Source organism: Phacochoerus africanus, chromosome 4, assembly GCF_016906955.1.
Source record: "Phacochoerus africanus isolate WHEZ1 chromosome 4, ROS_Pafr_v1, whole genome shotgun sequence".
Taxonomy (NCBI): Eukaryota; Metazoa; Chordata; class Mammalia; order Artiodactyla; family Suidae; genus Phacochoerus; species Phacochoerus africanus.
In genome coordinates, this window is record NC_062547.1 from 54,866,908 (window position 1) to 54,883,938 (window position 17,031).

Genomic DNA, 17,031 nt, shown 5'->3' on the forward strand with positions numbered 1-17,031 from the left:
CCATATTATCCGGAATTCCCATTGGCATTTTCAGAGCCTAGAACTCAGGACTCCCTAAGGTTTTACCCAGATGACTTGCATTTTATATCAGAACAGAAGCATTTATTAGGTTCTAAACAGTGATTCAAAGCCAAAGAGTATTATGCATCTCTCACAAAGTGGCTGCTCCTGAGGCAGGTGAGTTCCAGGACTCCAGACTGAACATATAAAACTTGAGATTGTGTTCTCTAGTGTTCTTTTCTATTTTACTGCCATAATTTTAAGGTCTATATCATAATCCATAGCATTTGGAAAAGGGAAAATATTAGCTGGATTCCATGTGATAACATCATAACTATTCCCTTTGACTCTGTGATACACACACACACACACACATACACACACATAAATATACTTTATAAAATTTGAAAAATCTTTGTTTGCCTCTCTAAATTAACATGATATCAAAGACCATTCTGGCTGTTATATTGTGTTGCATAGTGGCAATTTAATACTTTTATGATAGATCTTCTCATTTTACTTTTTGAAGAAATTTGAAAACATTTTGTGAACAGTGTTTTCATTTTACTTCAGGTTACTTTTTTAAAAGAAATCTAGAAAAAAAATGTCACTGGTTTCAACTGATAAGTGTAGTTCTAGAGTACTCACTCAATATTGCCATATTAATCCAGAAATTTTAAATTTTATCCTACTTTAATTTTCACAACATTCCAATTAGTAATGCTTATTGTCAAGGAAAACTTAAATCCAAATTTTAGTGTATAAAAATAATTTATTTATTATGTGGGTTTCTTAGGTACCCTTGAGACTGCACATTTTATATACATATTATACATTAATATATATTTAATCAAGTTGTAATTATTCACAGTGTATGGATGAGATTTCAGAAGATGGAATTTGTCTCATGCTCCAAACGGATGCCTTGTAATTAATGGATGCCTGTAATTAATCCCTTACTTCTATTTATTGCTGCTCTTCAGGAAAAGTGACAGTTTTTGAACAACATAAAAGCAACAGGGCAAATTATTTATTCAGAATTTACTAATTTTCAGCACATTTTATACACTATTTTTCCTTTTATTTTACAATTATGAAACATAATTATGTACTCATTTTTAAAACAAAAATTTGAGAACCATAACATCACAGCTCTTTCAATTACTAGAATATGAAATAGAAAGAGCTGAGTCTGAGATATGAGCCTACATTCTTACCTCATCAATTCCCTCTGCTTGATTTGTGGATGACCTGGAATCTTCTGATGAGGTTCTTTATCTGATTTTAACTATGAAATGACATAAGTTCCTATGTTCCTCTGGTTAAATTAGCATTTCTATAATTATTTGTTTTTATCACAATTCATAAATGCATTTTAAAATAGTTATTCCAGGAGTTCCTGTCATGGCTCAGTGGTTAACGAATCTGACTAGGAACCATCAGGTTGTGGGTTCAATCCCTGGCCTCGCTCAATGGGTTAAGGATCTGGCGTTGCCATGAGCTGTTGTGTAGATCACAGACACAGCTCGGATCCCATTGCTGTGGCTATGGAGTAGGCTGGCAGCTACAGCTCCGATTGGACCCATAGCCTGGGAACCTCCATATGCCACAGGAGCAGCCCTAGAAAAGGAAAAAAGAAAATGAATAAATAAATGAATAAAAATAAAATAGTTATTCCATATTTTGTCTTTGTAATGAGATTTATTTCCTAGCAAAACTGAGTGTAGGAGAGGCATTCATCCAAAATGGATATGACAAATAGTTTGCTTTATTTAGAGTAATTTATCAATTGCATGAAAAATAATCATTTAATCTAATCCACAACATTAGAAAGTGCATTATTTATATGATAAAATGTGTTTATTAAAGGTTTGTCATCGCGTTGAGATTGTAACTAGAACAAAAAACTGAGAGTCCTAACTTAGCTTCCAGAACATGGGTTCTGGAATCATGGTGCTTCATTTTATACATGATTTTTCCCCTTGACTCTACAGGGAAAATAATTAATCTAACTCTGCTCTTACTTCATATGCAATTCTAATATAGTAACATCTACTTGATTTAATTATTGTGACATTTGATGAGAATATTTATTGAATCAGTATAGTGCTTGAAATAATATTTTATACAATTATTATCTTTATTATTCTGTGTTGCCACACATATAAAGCATGCTGATATGGAATCAGAGTCAATTCAGCTTTAAAATTTGGAATAGAATTGAAGAAAAATGCCATAAGAGAGCCAGGATAATTTATTGGTCCAAAAGTACATAACACAGAGCATACAGTTGGCCAGAGTGAAGCTTTGCTAATTCTGGGAAACCACATTAAAATGGAGGTAGAAACAAGGCAAGGGATGTAAAAATATTTTTTATTAGAAAATAAATACAAGTGATTTTATTATATATAGAGCAACAATATAGAGAGTAGATGTACTCAATTTGTAAATATATCCTGAACTCTGAACCTTTCAAATTACATGAAATAGCATATAATAATATTTCATTTTTTATACTAGTAATCTAAAATTTTTAAGAGGAAATATACTAATTTATATATGATAACTTCCATGACAAATTGAAATATTTATAATTTATTTTACAGTAAATGCATTAAAAATGTTTCAAAATTGTTAACTGAAGAATCAATAGTGTTAGAATGATCAAATTTACCTTGGACATACATGTTTGCTCTGTGCTCAAAAAATTCATAAGTGGTAAATCAAGAGCACAGTCCAACCCAAGAAAACATCGTAAATATGTTGTCATCTAAAATATTTCTATGTTAAAAAGTAAGTTGAATTATATGTTAGTTCTCAAATAAATATTGATTTTACTTCCAAAAAGTTTTAATGGGAAACATATATTATTAATAATGGTAAAAACTACTAAGACTGATCATTGTAGCTGCATTTTCTTGTGCCATACATTCTGCTAGGCCTTTATATGCATTTTCTCTTCTAATCAACAAGTAATCCTAAAAGAGATCAATAATATATTTCATCCCATTTTGTATAATGAAGCTAATATTTAAACAGATCTCAATTTAAATTGCCTAAATTTGTTCAACTACTTGCCAGTGACATGGGTATTCAAATTCAAGAAGGCTACTCCTTAATTCTGTCCTGCAATCTCACAAAATCAAAGACAAACATTCTATTGAATTAAGGATCAAGAAGACAAAAGTTGCAATCAGCTCTCTAATTTTCAATGTGTATTATTAGTGAGTCACATAACTTTCTGGATTTTAAATTTCCTACTGGTTAAATATGAAATATATAGGCATTTACATGACTTTTTATTTGGAAATATAAGACTGAATGAATGAAATATCTGATGTTACCAAAACTATTTTTTTAATGTTATTAGTTTAAAATAATTTCTTCTTCAATTGTAAATCCTCATAAGACTTTCAAAATCATAATTAGAGTAACTCATAATATGAAAATTATGTTGAAACTGGTCTTTAGGATGACTGTTAGTTGATGGTTCTGATTCAAATCGAGAGCACAATTGAACCCTAACTGAGCAACTGAAGCCAGTGCTGGGAGACAGTCCAGTAAAATATAAACTTCCTGAATCAGAAATAAGGAAACGGACTCTGGAGTTCCTGTCGTGGCTCAGTGATTGCCGAATCTGACTAGGAACCATGAGGTTACGGGTACAATCCCTGGCCTTGTTCAGTGGGTTAAGGATCCGGCATTGCCGTGAGCTGTGGTGTAGGTTGCAGACGTGGCTTGGATCCCACACAGCTGTGGCTGTGGCGTAGGCCTGTGGCTACAGCTCTGTTTGGACCCCTAGCCTGGGAACCTCCATATGCCACAGGAGCGGCCCAAGAAATGGCAAAAAGACAAAAAACAAACAAACAAACAAACAAAACAAAAATGGTGGTAGTGATCTGCCCAAATCTCACAAATATTTTCATTTTTTTTTAATTTTTTATTTTTATTTCCCCAGTACAATTTTTTTCCTACTGCACAGCATGGTGACCCAGTTACACATACATGTATACAGTCGTTTTTCTCCCATTATCATGCTCCATCATAAGTGACTAGACATAGTTCTCAGTGCTACATGGCAGGATCTCATTGCTAATCCACTCCAAAAGCAATAGTTTGCATCTATTAACCCAAAGCTCCCAATCCATCCCACTCCTTCCACAAAATATTTTCTAAGTGAATTTTGACAAGACTTTGGAATTTTGTGTTCATGTTATTTAGGTATTCTGTAATTCATGTCTCCCATATTTGCCCTGAATCTGGGCTGAATTAATTAGAGGGATTGTATATCACATTGCATGTATTTCAGCAAATTCATAAAGGCAGACTCCCACCAATCCATATCATGTAATAGAAAAATGAACTTCAGGAGTTCCTGTTGTTAATGAATCTGACTAGGAACTGTGAGGTTGGAGGTTCAATCCCTGGCCTCACTCAATGGGTTAAGGATCTGGCATTGCCATGAGCTGTGGTGTAGGTTGCATATGTGGCTTGAATCCCATATTGCTGTCGCTTTGGTGTAGGCTGGTGGCTACAGTTCCGATTAGACCCCTAGCCTGGGAACCTCCATATGCCATGTGTGTGACCCTAGAAAAGACAAAAAAAAAAGAAGAAGAAAAAGAAAAAGAACTTCAAACAGTTTACCTTTTATGGTTACTATATTTGATAAGCATTGCTGCAAAAGATAGTTCAAAACTTACACTCAGCTTACCATGATCATAGATTCAAACATACAATGTACATATCAATAATAAACAGGTTTATCTCAATAATAGTCAGATAGTTTAGAATGAGCAAACTTTCCAATGTATCTAGCCCATTAACATTAAATTAGCCATAAGTATCTCAAATACATGTAATATTCAATGAAAATTTTGGTTCGAAATGATGTAACAATTCAAAAATTGTTAATAATTTAAATAGATGAGGATTGATATTTATCATGCATATAAACAATGTCATAATGGTGTACATAAATAAAAATAAGTAAGAAAGTATTTAAATCTATAATGAAAATTCAAACAACTCAATAGAACATATGGGCAAAACTTTTTCTCAATGAATTTGAAGAAGTAATCTAAGAGATTAATGAATATTTTTAGCTCAGTATCAATAATCAATAACCCATAAATTAAAATTAATTCTCACTGTTTTATGATTGGCTATAATTTACTATACTTAACAATATCTGACTATACCACACATGGAGAGGGAGCTGAAAAAAATTAGTTGATAGCTTTGAAAAATTAGAGATTCATTTTCCCAAAGGCCAAAAACCGCTGCTTTTACATTACTAGTAAAAAAAAAAATACAATTCAATAAAATGGAATAAATAATTAACAAGTTCCTAAGCTAATAGATGTAATATACATATTATTGAAATAAAAATGATATTGTCATGCACATTATTATATCATTTGATTAAAAAAGCATGTGTATATTTTAATGACATAATGGGCATGGGTGATATACCTTAAGCACTAAAAGCAATGTATACATTTCTTAAACATATGGTACCAATTCACATAATTTTCACTGCTTATCAAGTAATTCACAGAGAATCTAAGAAAAGATTAGCTACACCCTGAACTATGAATAAAGCTCATACAAATCATCCTGGTAATCACTACTCTTTTCCTCTCTTTTAAAGTTTGCTTTGGGAGAGAACAAGATGGTGGAGGAGTAGGGGGACATGCTCGCCCTCTCCCACAAACACAACAAAGAAACACATCTACAGAATAAATGACTCGCACAGAACAGCAACAAATCGCTGGCAGAGGAACCTAAACTCCAATAACGGCAAGAAGTTCGTGACATTATGGGGCAGAATGGGAGAAAAGAGGAGAGTGAGAGAAGGTGAATCCGAGTGGGATGGGTGCTCCCGAAAGGGAACTGCGGAGGAGAAAGGGATCCCGCACCCTGGAAAGTCACCTACATGGGGGAAAGATCAAACGAACCAGAGGAATCTCCAGATGCAGAGAAGAGTGTAGCAGTAAGTTGGAGTACGGAAAAGTCAATCAAGAACCGAACGGACCATCTGAACTACGGGCACAGTCACCAAAAATTGAGATGCCTGGGTGGGGGCTGGGCACCGAGTCCTCGCCTCCGAAGGTTAGTCCCCGAGAAAGGGCCGGGGATGCCTGGGTGGGGGCTGGGCACCGAGACCTCGCCTCTGAAAGTTAGCCCCTGAGAAAGGGCCTGGGGATGCCTGGGTGAGGGCTGGGCACCGAGACCTAGGCTCCAGAGGTTAGTCCACTGCTGGGGGGGTGGGGTGGAGGGGAGACTGCTTGGGAGGTCTAGAAACCATTTGACAGGGCAGAGTCTGCCTGGGAGACTAGAAAACAAAGCTGTCACAGAGGAAGGGAGCAATACTCTAGGGGCAGGGAAGAGGAAAGCTGCATCAGAGGGAACCTGGGAGAAAAGCCTGGTCTGCGCCCGTGCTGGGGAGGGGAGAGAAGAAGGGATGGGTCCCCATAGAATACCCCCCATGCCACAGCAAGCTTACAGGCCCTCTAGCTAGCTGAAAGCTGTGCTTCCCAGGGCATCCCCTCCACCCACCCCTGCTACCCCCTACGCTCTCCTGAACTTGGGGTGCCTGCCATCCAGGAGGGCTGGCCTCAACAATTGCCTGAAGCCTACCACCGCAGGGGCTGTCCCTGCACAGGCCTGCTTGCCCTTTGGAGGGGCTACACTTCCGCAGAGCAGCACCAAACACCACCAGCCCCCTAGAAAAGGCCTGCAGCCCAGAAAAGCTAGAACAAGCCTAGCCAGGCAGTGAATAGATCTGCCTAATTCTCGGATGGTTTTTCTGAGTTGGGCTGCCCCTGGGAGGAGCTTCTTGGATTTCCAGCGGCCCTGCTACCCTCCCAAGCCCCCAGGGGGTGCCAAGCTATAGAGGATCAGCTGCATAGGACTGCCAGCTCCAGGCAGGACCCCCTGCAGCCCAGAAAACCTGCAACAAGCTTGGCCGAGCCAGGAAAAGATCTCAGACGGTCTTTCTGAGTCGGGCTGCCCTGGGGAGGAGCCTCTTGGGTTTCCAGTGGCCCTGATACCTTCCCAAGCCCCCAGGGGGTGCCCCACTCCCACGGAATAGCTGCTCAGCACCACCAGCCCCCTGGAAGAGCCCTTGCAGCCCAGAAGAGCTGCAACAAGCTCAGCCAGACTGTGAAAAGATCCGCTTACATTCTCAGGCCATCCTTCTGAGTTGGGCTGCCCGAGGGAAGAGCCTCTTAGGTTCTCAGTGACCCAGATAGCTGCTCCAGCCCCAGGGGGTGCTGCACTCCTGAGGAACAGCTGCCCAACACCACCAACCCCCTGCAAGAACCCCACAGCCTAAACACACCAGAGCAAGCTCTGCATGACCCAGGGAAATCTGCTACCATCATGGTGTGGACCTCCCAGTCCTGTCTGCCCTCAGGAAGTCCTCTTTTGCTTCAAAGAAACACTGTTAGCCCCATCAACACTCCAGAAAAGCCACACTGCCTCAAAAAAGATTGACCAACAACGCCAGCCCTCAGGAAATATTCCACGGCAGTGACAAGACAAACACTGCCCAATAACGGAGAGTACAACTCCCTCAGGAGAAAGAAAACAACAAGCAAGAAGAAGAAGCAGAGAAACCACCCCCAGTCAAACCAACAAGAGAACTCACCTAAAACAGTCAACAATGAAACAGATCCCTGAAGTCTGACAGACCTGGAGTTCAAAAGAGAAATAGTGAAAATACTGAAGGAATTAAGAGAAGATATGAACAGTAATGCAGACACCCTCAGAAAGGAACTAGAAAATATAAGGAGGAGCCAAGAAAAACTAGAACATTCATTTGCAGAGATGGAAACTGAACTACGGGCAGTAAAAACCAGAATGAATAATGCAGAAGAACGAATCAGTGATATGGAAGATAGAATAATGGAAATCACTCAATCGGGTCAACAGACAGAAAACTGAATCAAAAAACTGGAAAGCAATATAAGAGACTTATGGGATAATATAAAGCGGGCCAATCTACACATAATAGGAATTCCAGAAGGAGTAGAAAAAGATAAGGGGATGGAAAATATATTTGAAGAAATTATCGATGGAAACTTCCCAAATCTAAAGGATACTGGGTTCAAGATACAAGAAGCACAGAGGGCCCCAAACTAACTGAACCCAAACAGACCCACAATAGTTAGTGATAAAGAGAGGATCCTAAAGGCAGCAAGAGAAAAACAGAATGTTACCTACAAGGGAACCCCCATAAGAATATCAGCTGACTTCTCTACAGAAACACTACAGGCCAGGAGGGAATGGCAAGAGATATTTAAAGTGCTCAAAGGAAAAAATATGCAACCTAGAATACTCTATCCAGCAAGAATATCATTTAAAATAGAAGGGGAAATAAAAATTTTTTCCAACAAACAAAAACTTAAAGAATACAGCAACACAAAACCCAGGTTAAGGAAATGTTGAAAGGGCTTCTCTAGACCAAAAAGAAAGGAAGGAAAGGGAAGAAAAATGAAAAGAAAAAAAAAAGAAGAAGAGGAAGAACTAGGACTGAGGAAACCGCAGTTAGAGAGCAGTCACTCAAATAAGCCAGCATACAGATTTAATCATGAACATGCTTCAAACAAAATAAAATTAAAAATAAAAAAATAAAAAAGAGTCATCAAAACCACAAAATGTGGGCAAGGGATGTTAGGAAGTAAATAACCCTTTTTGTTTGTTTGTTTGTTTGTATATTTCTCTTCTTAATTTTAATATAGTAATGAAGGGTTTGAACTTACAGGACCACACAATTATGGGAAGGGGTTAGCATACTTAAAAAACAGGGCAACCAAAAGCCAAAACCAAATATTGCATTCACAAAAAATGAAAAATAAAAAATACACTCAAGAAGATAATAACAGGAGACCATCCAACCAAAAAAAAAAAAAAGAAAGGAAGAATGGAGAACCATAGAATCAACTGGAACACGAGGTTCAAATGGCAATAAATAATCATCTATCAATTATCACCTTAAATGTCAATGGACTGAACGCCCCAATCAAAAGACACAGACTGGCTGAGTGGATAAAAAGGCAAAAACCTTCAATATGCTGCCTACAACAAACTCACCTTAGGACAAAGGATACATATAGATTGAAAGACAAAATAGACTTTAAAACAAAAGACATAAAGAAAGACAAAGAAGGACACTACTTAATGATTAAGGGATCCATCCAAGGAGAGGATGTTACTATCGTCAACATATATGCCCCAAATACAGGAGCACCCAGATACATACAACAAATATTAACAGACATAAAGGGAGATATTGATGAGAATACAATCAGAGTAGGAGACCTTAATACCCCCCTCACATCAATGGACAGATCCTCTGGACAGAAAAGCAATAAAGCAACAGAGATCCTAAAGGAAACAATAGAAAAGTTAGACTTCATTGACATCTTCAGGACACTACATCCAAAAAAATCAGACTACACATTCTTCTCAAATGCTCATGGAACATTCTCAAGAATCGACCACATATTGGGACACAAAGCTAACCACAACAAATTTAGGAGCATAGAAATTATCTCAAGTATCTTCTCAGACCACAATGCCATTAAATTAGAAATCAACCATGGGAAATGGAAAGAGAAAAAACCTACTACATGGAGACTAAACAACATGCTACTATAAAACCAATGGGTCAAAAAGGAAATCAAGAAGGAAATTAAAAACTATCTTGAAACAAATGGTAATGAAGACACAACCGCTCAAAATCTATTGGATGCTGCAAAAGCAGTGCTCAGAGGGAAATTTATAGCAATACAGGCCTTTCTCAAAAAAGAAGAAAGATCCCAAATGGACAACTTAACCCTCCACCTAAATGAATTAGAAAAAGAAGAACAAAAAAGGCCTAAAGTCAGCAGAAGGAAGCAAATTATAAAGATCAAAGAAGACATCCATAAAATAGAGACTCAAAAAACAATAGAGAAAATGAATAAAACCAAGAGCTGGTTCTTTAAAAAGGTAAACAAAATTGACAAACCCCTGGCCAGACTCACTAAAAAGAGGAGAGAAAGAACCCAAATAACCAAAATTAGAAATGAAAAAGGAGAAATCACAACGGATACAGCAGAAATACAAAAAACCATAAGAGAATACTATGAACAAGTATATGGCAACAAGTTTGACAATCTCGAAGAAATGGACAATTTTCTAGAATCTTACACCCTGCCAAAACTGAATCAAGTAGAAACTGACCGATCACTAGAAATGAAATTGAAGAGGTCATAAAATCACTCCCTACAAATAAAAGTCCAGGACCAGATGGCTTCACAGGTGAATTTTATCAAACATAGAAAGAGGAATTGGTGCCCATCCTCCTTCAACTCTTTCAAAAGGTTGAAGAAGAAGGAATACTCCCAAAGACATTCTATGATGCCACCATCACCCTCATTCCAAAACCAGACAGAGATACCACCAAAAAAGAAAACTATCGCCCAATATCATTGATGAATATAGATGCAAAAATTCTCAACAAAATCTTAGCCAACCGAATCCAACAACATACCAAAAAAATTATACACCATGACCAGGTTGGGTTCATCCCAGGTTCACAAGGATGGTTCAACATACGCAAATGAATCACCATCATACACCACATTAACAAAAAAAAAGTCAAAAATCATATGATCATCTCAATAGATGCAGAAAAAGCATTTGACAAAGTCCAACATCCATTCATGATCAAGACACTTGCCAAAGTGGGTATAGAGGGAACATTCCTGAATATAATCAAAGCCATTTATGACAAACCCACAGCACATATAATACTCAATCGGGAAAAATGGAAAGCCTTCTCACTCCAATCTGGAACAAGACAGGGATGCCCACTCTCACCACTGCTCTTCAACATCGTTTTGGAAGTCCTAGCCACAGCAATTAGACAAACAAAAGAAATAAAAGGCATCCATATAGGAAGAGAAGAGATAAAACTTTCACTATATGCAGATGACATAATACTGTACATAGAAAACCTGAAGGACTCAACCCAAAAACTACTTGAACTGATTCATAAATTCAGCAAAGTAGCAGGATATGATTCACATTCAGAAGTCAGTTGCATTTCTGTATGCCACCAATGAAATATTAGAAAAGGAATACAAAAATACAATACCTTTTAAAATTGCACCTCACAAAATCAAATACCTCGGAATACACCTGACCAAGGAGGTAAAGGACCTATATGCCGAGAACTATAAAACTTTAATGAAAGAAACCAAAGAAGATGTAAAGAAATGGAAAGAGATTCCATGTTCCTGGATTGGGAAAATCAATATTGTAAAAATGGCCATACTACCCAAAGCAATCTATAGATTCAATGCAATCCCTATCAAATGACCCATGTCCTTTTTCACAGAACTAGAACAAACAATCCAAACATTTATATGGAACCACAAAAGACCCAGAATCGCCAAAGCAATCCTGAGAAATAAAAACCAAGCAGGAGGCATCACTCTCCCAGACTTCAAGAAATACTACAAAGCCACAGTCATCAAAACAGCATGGTACTGGTACCAAAACAGACAGACAGACCAATGGAACAGAATAGAGAATCCGGAAATAAACCCTGACACCTATGGTCAATTCATCTTTGACAAGGGAGGCAAGAACATAAAACGGGAAAAAGAAAGTCTATTCAGCAAGCCTTGCTGGGAAACCTGGACAGCTGCATGCAAAGAAATGAAACTAGAACACACCCTCACACCATGCACAAAAATAAACTCCAAATGGCTGAAAGACTTAAATATACAACAGGACACCATCAAACTCCTAGAAGAAAACATAGGCAAAACACTCTCTGACATCCACATCATGAATATTTTCTCTGGTCAGTCTCCCAAAGCAATAAAAATTAGAGCAAGCATAAACCCATGGGACCTCATCAAACTGAAAAGCTTTTGCACAGCAAAGGAAACCCAAAAGAAACCAAAAAGACAACTTTCAGAATGGGAGAAAATCGTTTCAAATGATGCAACCGACAAGGGCTTAATCTCTAGAATATATAAACAACTTATACAACCCAGCAGCAAAAAAGCCAATCAATCAATGGAAAAATGGGCAAAAGACCTGAATAGACATTTCTCCAAAGAAGATATACAGATGGCCAACAAACACATGAAACAATGCTCAACATCGCTGGTTATAAGAGAAATGCAAATCAAACCTACCATGAGATATCACCTCACACCAGTCAGAATGGCCATCATTAATAAATCCACAAATAACAAGTGCTGGAGGGGCTGTGGAGCAAAGGGAACCCTCCTGCACTGTTGGTGGGACTGTAAACTGGTACAGCCACTATGGAGAACAGTTTGGAGATACCTTAGAAATCTATCCATAGAACTTCCATATGACCCCACAATCCCACTCTTGGGCATCTATCCGGACAAAACTCTACTTAAAAGAGACACGTGCACCCGCATGTTCATTGCAGCACTATTCACAATAGCCAAGACATGGAAACAACCCAAATGTCCATCGACAGATGATTGGATTCGGAAGAGGTGGTATATATACACAATGGAATACCACTCAGCCATGAAAAAGAATGACATAATGCCATTTGCAGCAACATGGATGGAACTAGAGAATCTCATACTGAGTGAAATGAGCCAGAAAGACAAAGACAAATACCATATGATATCACTTATAACTGGAATCTAATATCCAACACAAATGAACATCTCCTCAGAAAAGAAAATCATGGACTTGGAGAAGAGACTTGTGGCTGCCTGATGGGAGGGAGAGGGGGAGGGAGTGGGAGGGATCGGGAGCTTGGGCTTATCAGACACAACTTAGAATACATTTACAAGGAGATCCTGCTGAATAGCATTGAGAACTTTGTCTAGATACTCATGTTGCAACAGAAGAAAGGCTGGGGGAAAAAATGTAATTGTAATGTATACATGTAAGGATAACCTGACCCCCTTGCTTTACAGTGGGAAAAAAAAAAAAAGTTTGCTTTGCAAGGCAAAGTCAATGTCACATAATAAAGAGAGCAATTTGCATCTACATCTGCATTTACTACCATAGATAACAGATGACAGGATTGGAAGCTAGAAGCTTTAGTGACGAGAGAATTAATCTAGAAATAACTGAAATGTTCCGTATTGGATACAGAGGTGGTATTGCATTTCAGATTAATTTTCTGTAATAAATTGAGTAATTTCATATGACTGATTAGGTAACTGAATCATCAAGGAATTGAGTATGATAATTAATCTGCTGATTAAAAATCAATTTGTTAGTAAATTAATATTGTCCCCAAAATGGCAGTCAAGTACCTGATGAACAGCAGGTCCATCTCTCCTGTTGGCTGTGGCACCCAGCTATTCCTCTTTCTCACTCTGGGAGGGGGCGAGTGCTTCCTCTTAGCAGCCATGGCCTATGACTGCTATGTTGCTATCCGTCACCCCCTGCGATACCTAATCCTCATGAATCAGAAGCTCTGCTTGCACATGACAGCAGGCTTCTGGGTTTTGGGCGGAGTAGATGGGTTGATACAGGCTGGTGCCACCCTGAGCTTCCCTTACTGCCACTCTTGGGAAATCAACCACTTCTTTTGTGAGCCTTGCCTGTGCAGACACGACGATTTTTGAGTTTTTCATGTATGTCTGTTGCATTATGATGCTCTTGATCCCATCATCTCTCATTTTGGTATCCTACAGCCTCATCCTGACTGCTGTGCTCCGCATGTAGTCCACTGCCACCAGGAAAAAAGCCTTTTCCACCTGTTCCTCCCACCTGGCTGTGGTGGGGCTCTTCTTTGGCACCATCATGTTTATCTACATGTGGCCCAAATCCTACCCTTCAGTGGCCCACGACATGGTTGTCTCTACCTTTTATACCATTTTCACACCTGTGTTGAACCCCCTTATATACAGTGTGAGAAATAAAGAGGTCAAGGGGGCTTTGAGAAAGTTTCTTGAGAAACTATTTTGATAGTCTCCATAGTGAGCATTATTTGCCAGAATGGCATCACTCAAATTAGATTTATGCAATGATATATGTTTTGTGTATTGTGCATGTTTTGTATATTTTGCTCACATTTTCCCAGATTGCACTGAATTTTAAAAGTATTTATTTGTATTTTTCATATTAATTAAATATTGCATTTGTCATGCTTTTCTATCTTGTCATAATATTTTCTTTTCTGAACATTGGACCTCAGCAATATGAGTGTTTGAGGCACTGTAGCACCTCATATACTAGATTCAACCATGTAATTTGTATATTTTCAATTTTTTTGCTATTTATAATAAAATAATTAAAAATGATAGAGATGAATTATTTAAAAAGTGCATAATTACTTTGAATAAAACAGTATAGACCTTCACATAATTTTGATGAAATAAATTTCAAATGAACAATCAACATGAATATAAAATATATAAGGGGTTTGCAGGAAATATTTGTCAAAACATTTTCAGGGGAATTATTTTCTGTGATTATGTAATTAAAAATCTTTTAGGTAAAAGATAATCAAATTGGAGTATATACATTTACATATTGTCAAACTATGCATTAATCATGAAGAAGCAAATATTTCATCTGAAAAACAAACAAACAAAAAAACACTGTTAAAAAGAATTGATGAAATTCATAGAAAATTTACACATATTATTCATACCAGTGTTTGGAGCAAAAACAAAGAAATCTAAGTATTTGGTCACATGTTAAAATGAATAATATCTACTTTCTATTGACTGTTCTACAGATAATAAAAATTATCTTTGATCACAAGGAAAACCTTAGGGTTAAAGGTTTCAATACTTTTGGTTAACTGAGGGGAGTGAATCTAAATGTCTTTGAGAAGTCTCACACTTGTGATCTCTGCAGATTTTTTTAGGGTAATTTATTTTTCAAAAAAGAGAACAAACAAAAAATGAAAGACAGAAAGGACAAAAGAAAGAAAGAGTAAGACCTATACTGTACACATTTTTATCTAAGGGATTGTTACTTTAGATACAAAGAGTCAAATTAAAATAGCCTCTTGCCAAAAATTCTTAAAATTTGAATTTTAGTTAAGTTCTTTATATATTGAAGTATAGTTGATTTGCAATATTATATTTGTTCCAGGTGTACAGCATAGTGACTCAGAATTTTACAGGTTATACTCTCTTAAAAGTTATTTCAAGACAATGGCTATAATTTCTTATGCTATACAACATAACTTATTTCTCACCTATTTTATAAATAGTAGTTTGTATCTCCTAATTTCACAAAAATAACTTGCCCCTCCCACCTTCTTTCTCCCTACTGGTAACTGTTAATTTCTTTTCTAATCTCTGAGTGCGTTTCTGTTTTCCTACATACACTCATTTGTATTATTTTTTGGAGCCCAGGTGTAAGTGATATCATAAAGTATTTTTCTTCTTCTGTCTGACTTATTTTACTGAGCATACTATTCTTCAGGATTATCCATATTGCTGTAAATGCCAAATTTTCATTCTTTTTTATGCCTAAGTTATGCTATACTGCATATACATACCAATTTTTAAATTCATTTGTAAAATACTACACTCTAGACTGGGGAAAATTATTAGTTTAAGTAGGTGTATATAAAATTAAGAGTCAAGATAGCAGAGGAGTAGGATTGGAGCTCATCTTCTCCCACAAATATATCAAAAAAATCTATATTAGAATAAATCTCACAGGAGATCTATCAAATGCTGGCAGAAGACGTATATTTCCAAAAAAGGGCAATAAACCCTCTACATTACTAAGCAGAAAAAAAAAAGACAGAGAGATAAAGAAGAGAAAAAAGAGGAATCATAATTGGCATTCCTGAAAGGGAACTATGAAAGAAGGAAAGAATCTGCACAATGAGAGACCACCTAACTAGTGAGGACATTGTGCACAATGGAGAGGGAGCCTCAAAGCCTAGGAGAAAAGTGCAGCAGCCAGTCTGAAGAGGGCAAAGCAGAGAGAGAGTCACACAGGTGACAGATACCACAGCCTGGCACAGGGCAGCTCAGGATTCTTGGGCAGGAGCTGGATGCCTGGGTTTGGGGCAAAGAGAGTCAGAAAAATATAAGCAAAATGAAGAAGCATGGGAATCATTCCCAGTTAAAAGAATAGGAGAATTGGGAGTTCCTGTCATGTCTCAGGAGTAATGAATCTGACTAGTATCCATGAGGATGCAGTTTCAATCCCTGGGCTCATCAATGGGTTAAGGATCTGACATTGCCATGAGCTGTGGTATAGGTCACAGATGGGGCTCAAAACTGGCATTGCTGTTGCTGTGCTGTAGGATGGCATCTGCAGCTCTAACTTGACCCTTAGCCTGGGAAATTCCATATGCCATGGGGACAGCCCTTAACAAAAAGAGAGAGAGAGAGAGAGAGAGAGAGAGAGAGAGAAGTCCCCTGATGGAGAAAACAATAAAAGAGGCCTCTGAATTCCAACAGATACCAAGTCAAAAAGGAGGTAATAAAAATACTGAAGGAATTAAGAATGGCTATAAACAGCAAGGCAGATTACTTTAAAAAGAAACCAGAAATAATAAGGGGAGCCAAAAAAAGTTAGACAACTCATTTGCAGAGTCAAAAGCTAAGCTACAGGGAATGAACAGCAGAATAGGTAAGGCAGAGGAAAAAAATCATTAACTTGGAAGACAGAATAATGGAAATCACCAAATTGGAACAGCAGACAGAAAGTCAAATGGAAAAAACAAACAAACAAACAAAACAAAACTGAAAGCAACATGAGATCTATGTTATAACATAAAGTATGCCAATCTAAGTATAATAGGGATCCAAGAAAGGGAAGAAAGAAAAAAGGTATTGAAGAAAATTAAGACTGAAAAATGTCCACATCTAAAGAAGAAAACAGATAACCAGGTACAGGAAACACAGAGGGCCCTGAACAAGTCAAACCCAAACATAACTATACAAGACCTATTATAATACAAATGGCAAAAAATTAAAGATAAAGGAGAGAATTCTAAAGGCAGCAAAAGAAAAACAAAGAGTTAATTATAAGGGAAGTCTCATAAGG

The 17,031-nt window shown here is 37.4% G+C and overlaps 1 pseudogene; it reads left to right on the forward strand.

Annotated features, from left to right (window-relative positions):
- The first annotated feature begins 4,058 nt into the window (after positions 1–4,058).
- LOC125124547 (olfactory receptor 2T33-like) lies at positions 4,059–13,974 on the forward strand (annotated as a pseudogene).
- Positions 13,975–17,031: the final 3,057 nt, after the last annotated feature.